Genomic DNA, 21,476 nt, shown 5'->3' on the forward strand with positions numbered 1-21,476 from the left:
GCTCGCTCGCACGCACGCACGCCGGAGGGGGGGGGACGGCGCGCGCTCTGGCGACAGGGAAATGTAGTCCGGGCTACCTGCGCGTGCGCCGCCGAGCCCAAAGCCCGCTCCCATCCTCTCGCAAAGCACTTTGGGAGTTGCAGTCTACTGTCCCCATAATAGCGCATCTCTGCATCTCCTGCCGATAGGCCGCTCGTTGCGTGTTTGAGGGAGCAGCCGGTGAAGGCGCGCTATTGACAGCTTGCTTGCCCTTACTGCTGTCGAGGAAATAATTTTGAAATAGGAAACGGGAGCTGGAAGAGCAGCTGCTGAAGGAGTTATCAAGAGTCACCGCAGTTGAAAATTTGTCAGAAGCTGGATGAAAGCGTTCAGGCGCTGGGAAACCAAGTGCAACGTTATTCTGCTTGAAAAGTGCTTCTGCCTTAGCGAAGAGATGCGGAGGAAAGAGATGGGCACTGGCTCCACAGCTGCTGTAACGCTCACCTGAATGCATTAAATCCAGGGCCAACCTACCATGTGCTAAATGACGGATGGGCAGAAGGTAGATTGGGATCTACTGGTAGATCTCTGGCTGATTTGCAATAGGTTGTTTAAGGTTAGCAACGACAAAATTGCGTTTTCCCTTCTAAATCGTTGCTGAAATGAAGAGGGTTAACTAGGGTTTTATTTTGGGGTGAACTGACAGAGCTGAGTTCACTTCTGGTACTGAAAACCAATTATCGGGCTCAGAATGTGCTCACAGACACCCTGTTCTTTAACACTATGTATCTTTTGTGCCTGGCCCAGGTTGGTAGATATTGGAGTTTGGAACTAACTGAGTAGATCCAAGGCAGCTAAACTCTGTCTGTCTCTGAAATAATATACAAAGCAGACATTGGGAAGCTAGTGGCCATTTCCTAAATGTTTACTTGAAGGTCCCATTGTGGTCTTACGGGACTTACACACTAATAAATGTGTTTTGCATTGTTTCAAACTGTACAACTTTTTAAATCTTGGATTCTAGTTTACGTTCATCCATAGTCATAAGACCTGTGTTATGAGAAGACGTGCACTCAAATTCTCTTTTTTGTAAGTTCCAATGCAGGTTCTAACATAGAGAAAAGCAGTTGCTCCAAATAATAGCCCAATCCTATATGGATTTAGGTATACCTGATTCCATTGAAATTAATAGGTTTACAGTGCATATGTCTCATATATTCTATATCCATAAGTATATACAAAATTGCAGCTTTAAGTGCTGGTAACATTGCAGAGAAATAGGAAATAAAAATATAGTATATACCTATGGCTGTTCCTTTTCAAAATATGAATACACTTTTGCACAGAATACTGCTTTGCATTCAGAACTTCACAAGTGCTCTTCCAAGAACCATACAAATTAAAATTAGAAGGAACAACCCATTATTCATGGTCCCATTTGTTTTTCTGGGCATTTCAAACATCATAGTATTGGTGTTGCCATTATAAGATAGTGCTCAACATGGCTGACAGTACATAAACAAAGAACAAAATCCTTCAGCAATAAACACCAATACATATCAATACTGCAATCACAATATTAACCATTTGGTTAATAAGCTACATTGCGAGTCAGCCAAACCTGACCATAGCCATCAAATTTAACTGTTGTGTCCATATTTGCAACCTTTTTTTCTTTTTTGTAATTTAGTGTTTTATTGATTTTTCAGAGTCAATAATACAGAAACATTAAATAAAACTCTCTCTCTACAAATAAATAACAATTACATTCACCCTCTCCAGTGCCTCACTTTTATTTTCATTCACAGCATCAAATTAAATATATAGAAAGCAATTTCCTCTGAGATAATTAATACAAAAATATAGTAAGACCCATTGAACTCTCTTGCTGCTCAACAAAAATCCACAGCATTTCACTGTATGTTATTCTGTCTATGATTGCAGTCCTAACCCCACTTATGTGGGTGTAAACCCCATTGAATTAAATATGACTTACCTCTGAATAGACATGGTTAGGTTTGCATAGTATGTAATCCTTATAAAACAAAATTACAGCTGCTATCTGAACCACTTCTCTCTCCCTGTTACAGAGTTCAGTGGGACCTATTCTCAAGTAAGTGCACATAGAACGAGACAGCAATCCATGACATAGATTTCATTGAACTGGACTTTTAAGTGGCTATAAGTATTATTTGTTCCAGGTTTGACTAGAATTAACTTCCTGAGAGAGGTTAGATACTATTTTTAGTGCATGAAATATTTATTGCACACGTGTATGATAACCGGTATACTAATTCGGGTCTATGTACTGTATGTAGTAAGCCTATGGGCCGGGGATTATATCACTTCATTCTGTAGTTCCTTTAGTAGAGATGAGCTAAAGTTTGGAATCAGAATCTACCGTCAACATTTGACTTTTAGTTAAATGACTGATGGAAGTTAATACAACATTTGTTCATTTCTGTAGAAACCATCAGACACTGTCAAATGTAAACTGCTATTGCATGCAACCTGTCAGATGTTGAATACTATATACTATATGTCAGATACAGAATTATCATTATTATTGTATTTTCTATGTTTATTTATAAAAACAGCATATTACAACAAACCAATTTAAAATACTACCCCTAAAATGCAAACTAAACTAAAAGAATAGATACAGCAGTTAAAAACAGCAGCATAATCTGTTCTAGAATTCAAGTCATAAGAAGCCCCATCTTTGCTGTTCCCCTAAAATCACCCAGATATAGTGTGCTCAGAGAATCATTCCATGTGCAAAGGCACTCTTGTATACAACTAAGGCTAGGTCTAAGGCCAGTCCAGAGCATCCCCAAGCTGTGACCCTGCATTTTCAGAAGGTGTGCAACCCCTCCCAACACCAGTCATCCAAACTGGAATACTTCCTGCTGCCAGAAGGAACCCCTATACTGCTTGGATTGTTTCAGTTTGTTAGGTCTCATCTGACCTGGTCTAGGGCAGCCTGCACACCATAAAATTTAGGCACATTTAAAAGCACATGACTTCTAGTAAAGAATCCTAAGAATTATAGTTTGTTAACAGTAGTGGGAATTGTAATTCCATGAGATGTAAACTACATTTCCCAGTAGTATTTGGGTGAAGAAGTCATGTGCTTTAGATGTAAAGTGTGTACTTAGTCTACACCCTTCTTGGGATAAGTGTTATGAGCATATCAGGCTGGTATCCAGATTGAAGTAGATAATAAATTCAGTTTTCTGAAGGAAAACCTGGAGCCGAGATGCCATCACCCACTGCAACACCTTACCTAAGAAAAGATGAAGACTGAGCAGAAAAGTAGACCAGAAACAATAGGAAAGAATGAAGTATGAGTGAAAGAATCAAAGAGATGAGTGCAAAATGGGAAGGAGCACAAAATTTTTTGTTCTGGAAAAAATCACTACAACAGAACATGGAAGAAGAATCCAAAATAAAGCAAAAACAATAGCATAAAGGCCATACATTGGACTAGAGGTGTAATCAGATTAACAGGTGTTAAGTTAAATAGATATTATCAAAGGAGTTATCAAAAGAGGAAGATTAAATTATTTTGGGAAGGAGAGCATGCAACCATTTGTCTCCCAAATCTAGACACTCCCACTGTTCTAAATGTTCATACAGATTGCACATTTTCTGAGATGCAGTAGAGTACTTTTTCTAGCTGCACAATTTCCAGCATCACTGGCCTGAGAAGAGACTCCTGCCTAAAATTCTCAAGAGTCACTGCTCGTCAGTGTAGACAGTACTGAGCTAAATTAACCAATGGTCTGACTTAGTATAAGGCAGCTTCCTGTGTTCCTAGGGCTTTTATACTCTCAGGAAGTAGATCAAAGATGCCCAGGGATTTCAAGTTTATGCCTAAAAATGTAAGGTGTGTGGCTCCATCAAACAGGCATTTGAAAACACATAATACAGGTGCACTTGTCGGATAAATACCTAAGTTTCACTATGACTCCTTATTGAGACTACACCCAGTAGCAAACATATTTCCCATAAGTTTGCAGAAGGCTGTATTTCACAGAACACTTTACCTTTAGAGAAAAACCTGTTGATTAACGCTGATGAAGCTGGTTCAGCATTAAGAGAAGACGGCAACTCGTTTTCTTCTGGTGGCAGATGACTTTGTTTCATTTAGTTTTTCTTCTGTTACAACCACCTTGCCTTCTTCAAACATGTGTTTTATCACCAGATTCCATTCTGATGTCACAAAGCAGCCAGATATTCTCTTGTAAGCATATTTCTTTCTTTGGTTTTCACAAGAAGCCTTTGAAAATTAAGATACTGCAGGATAGGTTGTATAGATCCCAAAATACACATTAGTTCACAATGAATATCTAAAGGATTATGCTGGAGATGAGATTTTTTTTGGTAAACTTTGGGCACTGAAGTGTTCCAGGTGGATTTCCCCACTAATGCCACACATGCATTTAACAATGAGGGAAAGGGGGAAGAGAACAGGAGAATATCCCAGTGGGTGCATATCATAAAGCCCTGTATTCAGAGCACACTTTTGCTAGCTGTTCTTTTGTGATACAGATTCATGAATATCAAAGGATGGAGAGGTTTGTCCTGAACTCAAAGCCAACTGGTAAAATGTCTTTCTTTCTTTTTGTGTTGAGCCTACAAAACAGGAAACAGATTCTGCCACATGCTCTACTATTCTTAAATGGCATTCCCCTGAAAACAAAGAGCAAGAAAAGGTCAAATAAACTTCAGATTTGCTGGACAGTATATTTCAGCCTGAAAGACTCATCCAGCATAGGCATTAGGTTTGTCCTGTCCCATACCTTGTGCTACAAACAAGCTGAGGTCATTTGTTCAGGATATTTTTCTCAATAAGAAGTCCAGGCCAGTGCACAAATATAATATATGCTGTGGAGACGTGACGCAGCCAAGGATCCTGTATTCAGTAGGCAAGTGGAAGCTAAGACAGAGCCTTTTGCTTGAGAGGAACATTGCAGAGAATGAAGGGTCCGATGAGATTAGATTCAGGTAGGTAGCCATGTTGGTCTGACGCAGTCGAAATAAATAAATAAAATTCCAGTAGCACCTTAGAGACAAACTAAGTTTGTTCTGGGTATAAACTTTTGTGTGTATCTGAAGAAGTGTGCATGCACACAAATCTTATTCCCAGAACAAACTTAGTTGGTCTCTAAGGTGCTACTGGACTACTTTTTTATTCCAGTCCCATGAGATGTGAGCTGACAATAAGGCCAGAAGACAACTCATGTGACTATGAGCTCAAAGCAAAGTTTGACCCAGAAGAATAGTCAACTGTTATGCACCAGGTCTCACCAATCTTTTTGGGCCCATGAGCACAAATACTAAGATTACAGTCCTAAATTTAACTAATCACACTGAATACAACAGGTTTTAGGGGTGACCCACAAGACACTGATCTACTATGAAGGACAATGTAACTGTCCCAAAGTGGATTTCTACAGCAGAAGGGAAATGGCCAGATAGGTTTATCATCAAAGAACCAAGGAGAGCTTAAACTGAAATGTACCAATGCTTACCTTATGTAACATCTTTATTGTGAATATGGCTATTGTCCATAGAATGAGGTTTCTCCCAGTGCAGGCAGCATTCCCTATGTTTGCTTTAAAATACAAGGTTCCAAGTTACTGTATTTTTCGCCCCATAGGGCGCCCCGGCCCATAGGGCGCACCTAGTTTTTTGGGGGGGAATAAAGAAACAAAATTATTTCCCTCCCAGGTGCGGGGCTGGGGCGGGGGAAGCCCGAGCTTCCCCCGATCCCAGCCCCCAGAACAGGCTGCTATTCGCAAGCCGTGGGATTGCTGCGCGAAGCCTGGGGCGTGCTGAGCTCAGCGTGCCCCAGGCTTCGGGGTGCAGGCAGCTCTCCGCAAGCCGTGGGAGAGCTGCGCGAAGTCACACAGCTCTCCCACGGCTTGTGGAGAGCTTCCCGAAGCCTGCATTCGCCCCATAGGACGCACACACATTTCCCCTTCATTTTTGGAGGGGAAAAAGTGCGTCCTATAGGGCGAAAAATACGGTATTTTTTCCTGTAACTTGTTTTAGCAGTTCTGCAATATACTGAACTAACACTTTCCCCTGATATGTCATATGCCAATTTGACCCACAGGTTAACTATAAAATACACCATTAAAACTTCCTTTTATTACTTTGCACATTGTTGGTTTTGAATCTGCCTTATGCTCTTGATTAATGCAAAGGTTAAATGAAGGAAAAGAACTCAATTTGTCTTTCCAGTGCTATTCATTTATTATCTGCCATGCCTGCTCCTCTTGATGTCCCTTCTGAATTAATTAGTTTGCATCTTTGCAGCCTCTTAGCATATAAAAATGACCTAAGACTTTCATTCATTTTTCTATTCTCTAGATGTTTTCTATTTCTATTATGTTCTCTTGAGGAGCTTGGATGAGAAAACTTGAGCATGTCTGGGTAGGTTTAAAACTGATTTACAGAACAATTATTCCTCTTATTTTTAGGACTGCCATAGTTTGCAGTGCTTACTTCTATGCTAGAGGCTTTCAACAATCACTCTAGTTCTTTGTCTGCACTGGTTCATTAAGAACCGTGCAAGATCATTGGAAAATATTGTTTATTTTAATGCAATAAGAACTTAAGAAGAGTCTGCTGGATCAGGCCTGTGGCCCACCAAGTCCAACATCCTGTTCTCACAGTGAACGACCAGATGCCCATGAGAAGCCCACAAGCAGGATCTGAGCGCAATGTCTATCCCATTTCAAAACCATGCTTGCCCACAACCCTTGTGCTTAAAACTAACTAGACCATAGATCTCATTCTCGTTGCTAAGCACACCTGGCTTTTACATCGAATGCATGGTGTCACCTTCCTCCATTTCACTCTATATACAGTACCTCCAACATAATTTCATCCCCATCCTTGAACTGTTCTCGGTTTCATCCCATATTCCTCTCTTTGCCACTTCATCGCCACAACAACATGGGAAGATCCTGCTAATTTAGGCCAATGACCCATCTAGGGCAGCATCCTGTTCTCAAAGTGGCTAAACAAAAAACATTAAGCAGGACCTAACCGATCAGAAGGTTGGCGATTTGAATCCCCGTGACGGGGTGAGCTCCCGTTGCTCAGTCCCTGCTCCTGCCAACCTAGCAGTTCGAAAGCACGTCAAAGTACAAGTAGATAAATAGGTACTGCTCTGGCGGGAAGGTAAACGGTGTTTCCATGCGCTGCTCTGGTTCGCCAGAAGCGGCTTAGTCATCCTGGCCACATGACCCGGAAGCTGTACGCCGGCTCCCTCGGGCAATAAAGCGAGATGAGCGCTGCAACCCCAGAGTCGGCCACGACTGGACCTAATGGTATAACAGCACTCTCCTCGCATGTGATTCCCAGCAACTGGCATTCAGAGGTTTTACAGCCTCTGACACTCGTAGAACGTAGCCGTCATGGTGAGTAGGCATTGATAACCTCCATGAATTTGTCTAATCCTCTTTCAAAGCAATTCAAGTTGGTGGCTATCACTACCTCTCGTGGGAGCAAATTCCATAGTTTAACAATGTGTTTTGTGTTAAGTTCTTCATTTTGTCCAATTTAAGGAAACTGGGATGCAGCAGTCATGTTCCTGTAGATTTATGCCTGCTTTTGGCAAAGTCCTTGGGATTACAATTAATTTGGGGGGGGGGACCCTGAGCCTCGACTGCTTACAAACCTTTAAGACATGTGCCCCCTTAAGTAGGTCTAGCCTATAGTTTGAGATAAAGCTGTTTTAATATGCAATACCTGGAACCTGCCTACAAGGAATTACACGGGGGGGTGTCTATTGGGTTGTTGTTTTTATTTTTAGAATGTATTTTGTGGTTTTATATCTTGATTTTATTCTGTGAACTGCCCTGAGACCCCCAGGTATAGGGCGGTATATTATTATTATTAATAATAATAATAATAATAATAATAATAAATATTTTGTGGTGTAGGTAAGTTGCAGATAAGTATTTATATTATGTATTTGTACCCAATGTCCTGTGCCCACCTTATCATAGCCGATTTAACCGTTTCATCTTGTGTATTCCATTTCAACAGCAAGTTATACATCCTTGAAAATACCTTAATCTTTGGTTCTAACAATTCTGTTTCTAGTTTCGATTTCTCCACCTGGAACCCTAGTTTCTTATCATTTTTAAAAACTTCTTTAATCTGAGCGTAATGTAACCAATCTCGCACTTTGTCTTTCATTTTCTCCAAACTCTGCAATTTCCAATTGTCTCCATCCTTTTCTAGTATTTCCCAATATTTTGGCCATTTAGCCTCCATATTGGGTCTTTTTCGGGCCTTAGCTTCCAGAGGTGAAAGCCACCTTGGTGTTTTATTTTCCAGCAAGTCTTTATATTTTGTCCAGACATTAAACAGTGATTTTCTGACAATATGGTTCTTAAAGGCCTTATTTGCTTTAACCTTGTCATACCATAAATATGCATGCCAACCAAAAGCGTTGTTAAACCCTTCCAAATCCAACACATCAGTGTCTTCAAGAAGTAGCCAGTCTTTTAGCCAGCAGAACGCTGCGGCTTCATAATACAACTTTAAGTCTGGCAGGGCAAAGCCCCCTCTTTGTTTTGCATCGGTTAATATCTTAAACTTAATTCTGGGCTTTTTGCCCTGCCAGACAAACTTAGAAATGTCTCTCTGCCACTTCTGAAAGCACTCCGTTTTGTCCAAAACCTGAAGTGTTTGAAATAAAAACAACATCCTTGGCAATACGTTCATCTTGATAGCAGCAATTCGGCCTAACAAAGAAAGTTTCAATTTTGACCAACTATCTAAGTCTCTCTTAATTTCTGTCCAGCATTTTTCATAATTATCCTTAAATAGACTTAGATTTTTTACTGTTATGTTTACCCCTAGGTATTTTACTTTTTTAACCACATTGAGTTCCGTCTCATTCTGAAACCGTTCTGACTCTGTGTCAGTCAAATTTTTCCCCAAAACCTTAGTTTTCTGTTTATTTAGTTTAAATCCAGCCACCCGACCAAAGTCATTAATCAGTTGTAATACTCTTTTCGTACTGGGCTCTGGCTTCTGCAAGGTCAAGACCAAGTCATCTGCGAAAGCTTTTAATTTATATTGTTTCTGACCGACCTGAATTCCTTCCACCAACCGATCCCCTCTAATCATGTTCAATAGCACTTCCAGAACCGAAATAAATAACAAAGGGGAAATAGGGCAACCTTGTCGTGTCCCTTTTTCAATTTTGAACTCTTCTGTAACCACATTATTAACTATCAATTTAGCTTTCTGTTCTGAATATATCGCCTCAATCCCATTCTCAAAACCCCGTCCCACTCCCATCTCTTTTAAATTTCCCATCATAAATTTCCAGGAGATATTGTCAAAGGCCTTCTCCGCGTCTATAAAAATTAAAACTGCTTTTGTATTTATATCTGTTTGCAAAAGTTCCAAGATGTCAATAATGTTCCTTGTATTAGCAAACAGATGTCTACCTGGGAGAAAGCCAGCCTGGTCCTTGTGAATTACTTCATTTAAAACTTTTTTAAATCTATTTGCCAAAATGTCTGCAAATATTTTGTAATCCACATTTAAAAGAGAGATGGGACGGTAGTTCTTAAGTTGTGTCTTTTCAGTTTCCGACTTTGGTATTAATGTGATGAACGCTTCCTTCCACGACTCCGGTGCCCTCTTCCCCTCCATAATTTCATTGCTGACCTCCATCAAGGGTTGTATCAAATAGTCTTTTAATGTCTTATAGTACTTGGAGGTCAGCCCATCTGGTCCTGGAGATTTGCCGAGTTGCATGTTCTGAATGGCTTGTTCAATCTCCTGTCGTGTTATTTTAGAATTCAGGATTGTCCTATTTTCTTGTGACAATTTAGATAGTCCGTTTTTTGCCAAAAATTGTTTAATCTCAACATCGTCTTGCGGCCCTTGGGTGTATAATTTTTTGAAATATCTCTGGAAACACTTTCTGATGTCCACTGGATTCTGAATGTTTTTTCCATCAACCTCTAAGTTTGTAACAGTATTTAATCTTTGTCTTCTCTTCAACTGCCAAGCTAGCAGTTTTCCACATTTATTCGCCGACTCAAACGTTTTTTGTTTCATTAATTTAACCTTCCATTCAATTTCCTGATTTATCAATTTAGAATATTGTGTTTGATAAAGTTTAATTTCTCTCAGAGTTGGCTGTGACTTCGGATTCACTCTTAATTTCTTCTCTAATTCTTTTATTTTATCCAAGATCTTATCTTTTTTCTCATTTTGTGTTCTTTTCTTTACTGCATTCTGTTGTATCAAGAATCCCCTCATTACAGCTTTACTTGCGTCCCAGATTATTCTTTTTTCCACCATATTATTCATATTTATCTCAAAATAGTCCTTCAAAACTTTTTGGGCCTTCTTGGTAATTTCCTGATCTCTGAACAAATTGTCATTCATCTTCCATCTAAAGGATCCAGTTGGTAATAGTGTCATATCCATCTTTACTGCATTATGGTCGGAACAGGTCTTTGGGCAGATTTCCACTTTTCTGACCTTAGGTGCCAGGCCTCTAGAAATCCATATTTGGTCGATTCTTGTCCAGGTCAGTTGGGCTTCAGAAAAGAATGTTCCCTCTCTTCCTAGTGGGTTCTTTGTCCTCCAAATGTCAATCAAATCCATATTGTCAGTCATTTCAAAAAAGGTTTTAGGTAGTCTGCCGTCTTTTGTAACATTTTGACTTTGTGACTTGTCCATGTTAGTTGATACGACCCCATTCATATCTCCCATCATTATGATGTTGTTGTAATCCAGATAGTCCAGCATTGTCTCCTGCAGCTTCTTGTAAAATTCCGATTTCCCTTCATTAGGTGCATAGATTCCTAATATCAACAGTTTCTCTCCTTGATATTGTATCTCAATAGCCAAAATTCTTCCATGTTCATCTTTAAATAGGAATTTAGGTGACAGGCTCTCTTTTGCATATATCACCACGCCTCTCTTCTTAACTTTGTCCGACGATACAAATTCCTGGCCCAGTCTTTTATTTATTAACACTTTTCTGTGGAGCCTCGTCACATGTGTTTCTTGTAAACAGATAATGTCCAATTGTTCTTTTTTTAATATGTGAAATATTTTCTTCCTTTTTTCCGGAATGTTACAACCATTAATATTCCAACTCAGCAGTTGCAGAGACATCCTGGATCAATCTGGTTATTTCTCCAGGGGTGGTATCTTCTCTAAATCTTCAGGTTCCCCAGGTGCTGGTGTTGATGCTGGCGTTGCCCCAGGCCCAGAAGGTAGTTCAATTCCTTTTTGAAGATCCTCTCCGTATGTAGCCAAAAATTTGTCTCTCTCTTCCAATGTTCTAACTTTAGCCTTTCTCCCTCTAAAGGTAAAAGATATTCCTTGGGGAAATCCCCACCTGAATGGAATTGCGTTGCTCCTTAATAGCTTAGCAAGTTCAGAATAGGCGGCTCTAAGATCCAGCAGTTGTCTTGGGATATCTTTATAAATTTCAATTCTTCTATCCAAAACCTCCAGTGACTTTCCGAAGTGTAGGCCCAAAATCTTATCCCTTTCCTCCTTTGATCTCAATGTTATCAAACAGTCTCTGGGCCTCTCCTTCTTTATGAATCTTCCAAGTCTGAAAGCTGACACAATTTTAAAGTCCTTTTCTTCCAAATTCCAGAACTTGGAGAATTCTTTGGTCAAAAACTCAGTTAGATTTCCTTCTTCTGCCTCTTGTACTGATCTAATCCTCAGATTATTCTCACGATTTCGCAGTTCTATCATAGAAAGATAAATCTGATGTTCCCCAACTTGTTTAGTGAGTGGTCTTACCTCTTGCTCTAAATTTTCCAATTTTTGTCTGGTGTCCTCAGCCAATTTCCGATTTTCTGCTGAGGCCTCCGTTAACTGTCCAATAGCTTGTGTATTCTGTACCACTTGTATGGTTAATTTATTTAGACATTCTGTATTTTTGTCAATCTTTGCTGATTGCACATCTACTTTCTTGTCCAAAGCTTCCAATTTTTCAAAAATTTTGTCTAGAACAGAAACAGATACTCCTGAGGCCATATCTTCCAATTGTAACTGCTCTGCTTCACCCTCTCCCTCTTTTGCCTGTGACAAGGCAACTTCTTCAACTTCTACTTCTGAGGGCAAAGTAGGTACAGATGATCTACGTGTCTGCGAAACTGAGGTTAGAGTTGTTAAAGTTGTTTGTCTAACTCTCCCTCTTTTTCTTGTGCCACTCATTCCAACGTTATCTGTCAGTCAAGGTCACACTGAGTTATTCCCATGGGAATGGAAAGGCCCAGAGCAAGCAAACAACAAGGGAATCGAAAGTAAATGTACATGTAAAGTCACTGTTTTAATCCAATCCTCTAGAGGGAGCTTAAAATGTCTTTCAGAGTCTAATTTAATGTCCAAGAACCTTCAGATACAAATTTTTAGCAGAGTTTATAAATGGTCACTTTGTTACAGACAGTGCTTATTTATCTCCAAAAAGAATGTTTCAAATTTAAAAGGTCTCAATACCCTCAGATTGTTGCAAGTTCCAATATACAGTATCCAAATCTGCAGTACTGACAGCTCAATCTCTTAATGCTCAGGCAGCTCCTGACTCTGGGTTTCACCTTCTAATTTGTAATCCAATAAAAGGAGGAAAGTCAAGTGCAAATAATAATCCCAAATCTTTAGCTTAAAGTCTTTACTTTAAATTGCAAGTTCAATAGATGCTTAGATCTGTAGAGTTTAGAATCTCTTTCTTTCAGCCTCCACTCCTCCAGCTGATTGCTTTTTTCAAGTTCAATGGCTGCGGAAGACGGACTTCCTGTTTCCACGTCTCTCCGCTTTCAGCCAAGTTCAAGCCAATTTAGATTTTTCCTTTAAAGTCACTAATTTCAAGTGATTCAGTCTTTTACTCACGAATAAGTTGCTTTTCGTCCGGATCCGTAATTTGACAGGAAAAGGGATCAGCGCTCACCGGCAGCAGCAGCGCGGCTTCGCTCCACAGACTGTGAAGCAGCTCTCAGCGCCGCAACCCCCCTCCACGCTCCGGAGCCCCTTACGGGGTTCCTTTAGCGCTTGGAGGGTCGCTCAAGGCGCCCACCGAGCCTCAAGACCCCAGGCTCTTGCTGCCTGGGGTTTTCCGAAAAGGGTCTCCGCTTCGCCGTAGCGGACGACCCGTTGTCTGCGGAGCCTCCTCTCCCGTTCAGAAGAGGACCGCCATTGCCGTTCGCGCCGCCCCCGGAAGCTAATGGGGCCTCCTGCTGCCGCCGCGCCGCCGGAGTATGATTTCTGTTCTCAACCTGAAGCAAAGTTCTTAACCTGAAGCACTATTTCTGGGTTAGCGGAGTGTGTAACCTGAAGCGTCTGTAACCTGAGGTACCACTGTATATTGAGTTCTACCATTGGTCTATCTAGCTCAGTACTGTCTGCACTGACTGGCTAAGGCTCTCCAAAATTTCAGACAGGGTTCTCTCCTAGCCCTACCCATAATTTTTTTTAATGGGACTTAAGTGTGTATAACTACACACAGTTATTCCAACTGTGCAATCCCCACTCATTTAAATGGGGCTTTGCATAAGAAACCTTCTAAATGGATTGTATACCCTTCATATTTTAGCTGTTTCACAGTGCATTCCTGTAGTTTATCTACTTAAAACTCATTGAGTCCCAGCTAAGTATGGACAGGACTGTAGCCTTACGGCATATATTTTCAATTAAATGTTGATTATATTAGCCTTTGGCAATGGTGAAAAAATGTGGGGTGTAAATAAATACACCTAGAAGCACATAATAAAGCATTAATCTACCAGATTGCTGGAGGTTAAAGAAATCAATGAGTTAAAGGGATGAGTAAAACAATATTTTATATAAATTATTACTGGTAAGAAATATGAAAATGTGTTCATCCACAAGTCACCTGAAACCTCAAAAGCATAATCTAAAAAGCGTTAGCATTGGAAATTGCCCTTGCAAATACTACAAAGCAAATGTAATTAACTTTCTTTCTAAGGTGGAATTGGTTCTATGACTTTTGGAGCACGGTGGATAAATGAAAAGGATGTTCTGCATCTGATGGAACAAATGAATGCACTCATTGATGGAGTCGTGGCGGCAGGTTCAGTATATTTTGAATGAAAGCTAAGTTTCCATGGTTAGAAGCAGGACTAGGAAACTGAGGCAAGCAAAATGCACAACTGGCGAAGGACCATAGGACGAGAAGATACAATTGCACTGTGTTGCATAGGAAAGTTCCTTGTACTGAGTCAGACCATTGGTCCATCTAGGTCAGTATCATCTATAATGACTGGCAGCAGTTTTACAGGGTTTCAGGTAGGGTCTCTCAGAGCACTGGAGATATTGGGGATTGAACGTGGGTCCTTCTGCATGTCAAGCAGATGTTCTTCCGCTCAACAACAACCCTTCCCTCACAGAGTGATGGGCTTTCCCCAAAAGGCCAATGGCCAAAGCTTAACTTTGTTGTCGTTTAGTCATGTCCGACTCTTCGTGACCCCATGGACCAGAGCACGCCAGGCACTCCTGTCTTCCACTGCCTCCCACAGTTTGGTCAAACTTATTTTAGTAGCTTCGAGAACACTGTCCAACCATCTCGTCCTCTGTCGTCCCCTTCTCCTTGTGCCCTCAATCTTTCCCAACATCAGGGTCTTTTCCAGGGAGTCTCTCTTCCATGAGGTTGCCAAAGTATTGGAGCCTCAAAGCTTAACTAATAATCAGTATGGTAATTCCAGTCTGCACTTCAGCTAACCCCCCCAACTTCTTCTTCTTCTTCTTCTTCTTCTTCTTCTTCTTCTTCTTCTTCTCCCACCCTTCACCCTAAGGTCCCAGGGTGGGTTACAATAATTTTAAACAGTTTAAAAACTTACAATGAAAAAATGAATTGCTTCACCCAGCCAGTTGCAGCCCTTCCTTGAAACCTGCCCTGCTAGCAGGAGAGGAAGACAGACCCTGCAAGTGAATCTGTGTGAAAGGGTAGCCTGGTTTTTTGCCAACATGTCTATTATTCATACGGAGGAGGACCCCAGCTTGCTGTTCAACATAGCAATGCCCATCTCTCTCTCTTTCTCCCTCTCTTGCAAGTAGATCTGCTCACAGTTACTGTTCCCCATAACGCCTCTAGAGGGAAGTAAGCACCTCTGTAATAGTGTTCACTATCTTGAGGAGCGGAACATCACCCTAGATATAGCCCTAATGAAGGGTATTACCAAGATAAAACTCCATAGTTGGGCAATGGCTATACTGTACTTGTACCAGTCAGAACATCACCAAAATGTGTTAAGTTTTCAAATTCTCCAGACTCTTCTTGAAGACAAGATGTTGCATCAAGGGTGGGGAACCTCTCACCCACCAGATGTTTCTGAACTAAAATTCCCATCAGCCTAATGGCAGATAAGGTTATCAGTAGCTACTAGCCACAATGGCTGTGTGCTAACTCTTAGTTGACGGCAATAGGCCTCTAAACACCAGTTGCTGGGAAGCACAACCAGTGAGAGTGAGGTTGTGAGAACCAGATGCTAGAGTAGATGGACTTTGGTCTGATCAGGGCTGGCCTTCCCATAAAACAGAGTGAAGCACCCACCCCAGGCAGTGGAAGTGCAAGAGGTGGCACTCTGCCCATCCCACCGCTGCTGCCACTGTCAAGACAGTGGCTGTTCTGGAGCGTGGTGCTGCCACTTGTCTTCCCTGCCCCCTAGCTCTTACCGAGTTCAGTGCAGAATGTCCTGGCTCTTACTGAGTTGGGTGAGAGCCAGGGCATTCCGGGGACAGAAGTGGAGTGGGGAGAGACAGCAATTCTCCCCTGCCTCTGAGACTGATCCAGCAGGGTTCTTATGAATGTTATGACATGGAACTCCAATGATGGCTCTAGGAATGGAATAACAGGCCCTGTCTAGTGGCCCCATTTCAGTCCCAGGCCTGCCACTGCAGCCCCAGGGGCCATCATTTTACTCCCAGGTCTGAAATTTGACTAACATGGATCATGATGTCAGTCTCTCAAGCTCTCACTCTCTCAAGCTCTGCCACTGCTACTCCTCATCATTTCTTCCTATCTCTGGGCTCTATCATATTGACCCATTCCATACCTTCCCAGGAGCCATTTTTTGCTTTATTTATAGCTTGCATTTATTTCAATGAAGCCCAGTGATGTAAATTGGCATTTGCAGTTCTCACTGCAGTGGTACCTCGGGTTACATACACTTCAGGTTGCAGACTCCGCTAACCAAGAAATAGTGCCTTGGGTTAAGAACTTTGCTTCAGGATGAGAACAGAAATCGTGCGGCGGCACAGCAGCAGCAAGAGGCCCCATTAGCTAAAGTGGTACTTCAGGTTAAGAACAGTTTCAGGTTAAGAACGGACCTCCGGAATGAATTAAGTACGTAACCCGAGGTACCACTGTATTTCCTTTCAGCCTTCAGATAACTTCCAGTATTTCTTTTCCTCCTTTTGGTTTGTGTTTTTATTTACCGGTAGATTAGGTTTTTTTTAAAAAAAGAATGATAAAAAGATATTAACCTATGTATAATTTCTTTCAAACTTTAATAAAATTTATTGGGCGGAAACAAACTTCCAGCATTTCAAATGTGCATTTTTGTCAATCATTTTACAGCATCCATACAACTTCTCTGCAGGAGGATACTTCAATGATTATCTTTATTTGGAACAGGTGATTTAAATTTCCTCTCTTGAATGACACTTTATAGTTTCACATATAGTTATTTGAAATGATTTACAGAAATGAAAATGTGGCTGAATTCTAGCTTGTAAATTACCACTGACTCTGAACCTGCAATAGTTAAATACAATTACTTGGGAACAATTCACAATGAAATCATTGGAACTTACTTCTGCGTAAACGTGCATAGAACCAGACAGTGATAGCTCAAAATTCACCAGCTGCATTTTCTGGCATTTTTTAATCAGCTTAACAGACAGGGAGATAATTTGTGTTTAATGACCTTCACATCCTCTAATGCCTGTAATTGATAATGTCTTGAATACTGACTCATATTGTAGTTGACAGGCATATAAAAGCTGCTGTCAGAGTAAAATGTATATCTGTTATGACAAAGGAAGGATCCTTTTAGTGATTAGCACAGCAGCCATCCTCTTTTGGATGCTATCTCACCTAAACTGTGCTTCGTATAGCCCCTTGCTGCAGGACTACTGGTCAAAGGAATATTTACGTACATAGTATTTTTTTCCTTAAGGGCAAGTATTAAATGTGCTGGGACAATGTACCCTGAAGCAGATAAGGAGCATAAGTAGCTTAAAACTTGGTGGATATGGTATTTGTTTGCTGGGCAGCAATTATGCACTGAACATTCACACTTTGGGGTTATTAGAATGTTGTCCCACAGCACAAGTACCAGAGCAACTGTTTCCATTAATCCCTTTCTGCTTCTCACTGTTACTTAAGGAAGCATACAGTGTGTGGCGTGCAGCATGCTTCTAGGAGAATCATTTCATTTCATTTATTTAAGTAATTTATATACAACCACTTCATCAACAGAATAAACATCTGAGTGGTTAGGAGCATCCTACAAATATAACTAAAAGCCAAATATAATAAAAACTCCACATTTTAGAGCCACAAATAACTATTAGGTAAGATATCCTATTAAAGATCCATATTAACATGTGGGACCATAATAACTACTAAAGGTGAAAGGTAAAGGACCCCTGACAGCTAAGTCCAGTCGCAAAAACTCTGGGATTGCGGCGCTCATCTCGCTTTACAGTCATACCTCGGTTTAAATATGCTTCAGGTTGAGCGTTTTCAGGTTACGCTCCGCGGCGACCTGGAAGTAACGGAACGCGTTACTTCCGGGTTTCGCCGCTTGCGCAGGCGCTCAAAATGACGTCACGTGCAGGCGCGGAAGCGGCGAAACACAACGCGCAGTCGCATGTTACATTCTACTCAGGATGCGAATGGGGCCAAGGGAGCCGATGTACTGTACTGTACTGGCCAAGGGAGCCGATGTTTGTCCGCAGATAGTTTTTCCGGGTCATGTGGCCAGCATGACTAAGTCACTTCTGGCGAACCAGAGCAGCGCACGGAAACGTTGTTTACCTTCCTGCTGGGGCGGTACCTATTTATCTACTTGCACTTTGACGTGCTTTTGAACTGCTAGGTTGGCAGGAGCAGGGACTGAACAACGGGAGCTCACCCGTCGCGGGGATTCAAACCGCCAACCTTCTGATCGGCAAGCCCAAGGCTCAGTAATTTACACCACAGTGCCACCCACGTCCCCCGTAATAGCATGTCCAAAATACAGAAAAACAAGAGATAAACAGCCTACCTACAAAATATACAAGCATGTATTTATTGGTGGTTGCAGTATTCTCACGTCTGCTGCTGCCTCCCCAAATTAAGCTCACATTAAAAGGTGGGGCAAAATAACATAGTACTCACCCTTGGAGCTCTCAGTTGTCATCAGGTAGGACCCATAATCATTCCCTCCCTAATCTCTAAAATATATAAACTGTTATTGGAGTGGGAGTGTAAAGACAAGATGGTTAAGATGACAGTGATTAAATGGGCTATAGATACTGGTTACAATATAAAAATGCTTGGGAGAAACTATGGGGGGAAACCATGAATTTCTCAGCATGTTATCTTATTAAGGAAAACCTACAGAAAATGTACTGGTGGTACCGGACACCTAGCAAATTGGTGAAAATGTATAGGAAAGGGTCCACATATGCATCAGGGTTGAAGGAACCCTGATGCATATGTGGTGGTTGTGTAAATACACTAGAGAGTTCTGGGAAATGATCCATATAGAATTAAAAAATATATTTAAACTCACATTTCCCAAAAGACCAGACGCCTTACTAGGGATAATAAGTGATGACTTACCAAAGAAGGCACTCAACCTCTTTTTATATGTGACCACTGCAGCTATAATAGCCTGTGCAAAAAAATGGAAAGAAAAAGATGTACCTGCAAAAGCAATCTGGCAGAATAAATTGATAGACCAAACAGAATTAGCAACTATTACCACAAAAATAAGAAATAAAATGAGACACAGTTAAGAAAAGAGTGGAAGTGTTTTGGAGACGATCTTAGAAGGATATTCAATTCAACCTGCAAGTGGGAGTAAATATATAAGCAGCAGATAATATCAAATAAAGGAAGATTTGAGATAAAAATGGGTGGGATATCAGGATATGCAGCTGATCAGGGTTTACATAGGATGTGACAAAAAGGTGCACTGGGAAGTCCTTAGGAAATGGATGTGTGATTGACAATGTATTATTTATTTACAACAGTTGTAAAAATGCATAAATATTTTTTTAAAAATCATTTCCTCCCCCAGACACATTACCAATCAACACAAAAACAACAAAAGGGGATGACACCATTATCTTTGGTGTATTCCAAAAGGGTGATCTGCAGCAGCACTGGTTACGAGTCCATGAGCTGGGAGTGTCCTCAAAAACTCACAGATCTCTCCAACAAACTCTTCTAAATTACCGGTATACTGAAGCTTGTCACCACCCAGGCATAGCAGGACCATAATCCATTGGTTGACACCTATCATCCAGAGCCTTTCTGCTTGTGCCTAAACAAACTGCAATGTTCAAACAGCCAAATACCTGGAGGAGGGAACAAACTGGAGACAAACCATTCAGGTTGAGTTGGTGCAGACTGAATAACAACACAGTAAATTGTACATTCATACACACTGTACGTTTATGTAACACTTTAAACAACAGTCTTGACAGACATTATCTCCAGTGGATTTATCATGAAGCATAATCTAATATGAAGGTCTAGTAACTAGGGATATAGTTACAAAATCCCTTCAAGATCAATGTGTGAAAAACCAATCAGATTTAATTGTCTTTTTTTCTTTAGGAGGTTACTTTTTTGATGGGAAAAGCCAATGTGACAACCACCATCTTATTCTCTTTAATAAAACCTCACCATGTGAATGCAATTTGATACTTTCTGCATGAGTAGGGATTGCAGAACCACAGGGGAGAGGAAAACAGATGCAGAGGGTTAGATGTGCAAACCCCCTATTGACTAAATGCACAGGAGTGTCTTATGTCATTGCTATAACGATGGGGATATTTATAGGGTTTGAAATGTAGTTTTATGTAAGATAGCATATTTTCTCAAGCTAAATGAATGCCTTTATTTATAACCAAGCCATCTGTATTTACATTTCCTACTAACTTTCCTTAAGATCTGAATTAATAAACTCCCTTACATTTTCAAGTGGAACTTCTGTAGCTAAGATCCATATTCACACTTCAGGTGTAAATTGTAAATAAAGATACTTGTTTAGCTTTAGCAAATATGCTAACTGAACCTTATAAGGTTGTTGCGAGGTTTTCTGAGAAGTGTTTTGATGGCTTAGAAAAAGCACAACCAAAGAACTAAGTACAGTGGGTTAAGTATTTAATTCGTTCCGGAGGTCCGTACTTAACCTGAAACGGTTCTTAACCTGAAGCACCACTTTAGCTAATGGGGCCTCCTGCTGCCGCTGCACCGCCAGAGCACGATTTCTGTTCTTATCCTGAAGCAAAGTTCTTAACCTGAAGCACTATTTCTGGGTTAGCAGAGTCTGTAACCTGAAGCGTATGTAACCTGAAGCGTATGTAACCCGAGGTACCACTGTATTATTATTGGCTCACGTCCATGTGTCTTAGGAGACAATGGAGGAGTGTGCCTTTGGGAGTGAAGTCAAACTGTTGGAGAGTGGAGAATTTGTGAAACTATGCAGAAATCACAATACGGCCCCAAAGGGGTGAATAATAATAATAATAATAATAATAATAATAATAATAATAATACCATTATTGTCAATTTACAACCTGTGTACAATGAAATTAACCGAGCCTCCCCCCCAGTCTCATTGCACTCTGTATGCTTGTCGCACAACACACCAAGCCTGATTAGATATCAGATCCCCCACAGCCTTTTTAAAGCAGCTGTAAGGGTGCCTACTTTGAGTAGAGTTGAAGCACCGTGGGAAGGGGTGTTATGTTTTATATATATATTATTGAGCACATACATTAATTAGACAGTGAAAGGCTTGCATTGCATGTGGGTATCGTCAGAAATATGGTCCCTGATTGGTAGCACATTTTCAGGCACATTATGAATGTGTCTGCTGTTTTCTTCCATTTTTGTATTTTCTGTGCCGAGTGCGTCCTACATCTCTGCTTGGCTGAGTCTGCAGTGGACACAGCAGCCATTACACCAGCACCACATGTATATTTTACCTCTCTTTGTTTTGTTTTTGTTGCGTTTTTAAAAACAGAGCATTAAAACAAGATAACCAGATACACAAGCAGGTAGGAATTAAAACGAGCAAAAATCCCAGTGGAATAAAAGAAATGGGTCAGGGGGGGAAATCAGTAAATGGGCAAATTATTTTCACTTGCGTGAGAATTCCACGGTTGGGGTGCTGTAACTGAGAAGGCCCTGTCCCATATCCCAGTTGAGCACTTCTCTTTGTGGCAGAGGATGGGGCAAG

At 40.9% G+C, this 21,476-nt stretch overlaps 2 protein-coding genes and 1 long non-coding RNA gene across 5 annotated transcripts in view; 2 read left to right on the forward strand and 1 right to left on the reverse strand.

Annotated features, from left to right (window-relative positions):
- Window positions 1–4,183, reverse strand: part of DCAF1 (DDB1 and CUL4 associated factor 1) — a 55,463-nt gene extending 51,280 nt beyond the window's left edge. Inside the window, exon 1 of the mRNA XM_080996387.1 lies at window positions 4,029–4,183. The gene's annotated coding sequence lies outside the window, so the exon portion shown is untranslated. The remainder of the gene's footprint in view (window positions 1–4,028) is intronic.
- On the forward strand, window positions 156–19,928 carry LOC308472037. 3 transcript variants are annotated; one of them, XR_013983254.1, is made up of 5 exons: window positions 156–595; window positions 2,070–2,092; window positions 4,187–4,225; window positions 4,629–4,697; window positions 19,305–19,928. It is a non-coding gene; the product is annotated as an uncharacterized lncRNA (long non-coding RNA). The 3 variants fall into 3 exon arrangements; XR_013983255.1 differs by lacking the exons at window positions 4,187–4,225; window positions 4,629–4,697; window positions 19,305–19,928 and adding an exon at window positions 3,222–4,021; XR_013983256.1 differs by lacking the exons at window positions 4,187–4,225; window positions 4,629–4,697; window positions 19,305–19,928 and having other exon boundaries at window positions 156–541; window positions 2,070–4,021.
- Window positions 4,219–21,476, forward strand: part of RAD54L2 (RAD54 like 2) — a 79,561-nt gene continuing 62,303 nt past the window's right edge. The window contains exons 1-3 of the mRNA XM_080996390.1: window positions 4,219–4,585; window positions 6,361–6,423; window positions 13,982–14,086. The gene's annotated coding sequence lies outside the window, so the exon portion shown is untranslated. The remainder of the gene's footprint in view (window positions 4,586–6,360; window positions 6,424–13,981; window positions 14,087–21,476) is intronic.

This window comes from Podarcis pityusensis (assembly GCF_964106645.2).
Source record: "Podarcis pityusensis genome assembly, chromosome: 2".
Taxonomy (NCBI): Eukaryota; Metazoa; Chordata; class Lepidosauria; order Squamata; family Lacertidae; genus Podarcis; species Podarcis pityusensis.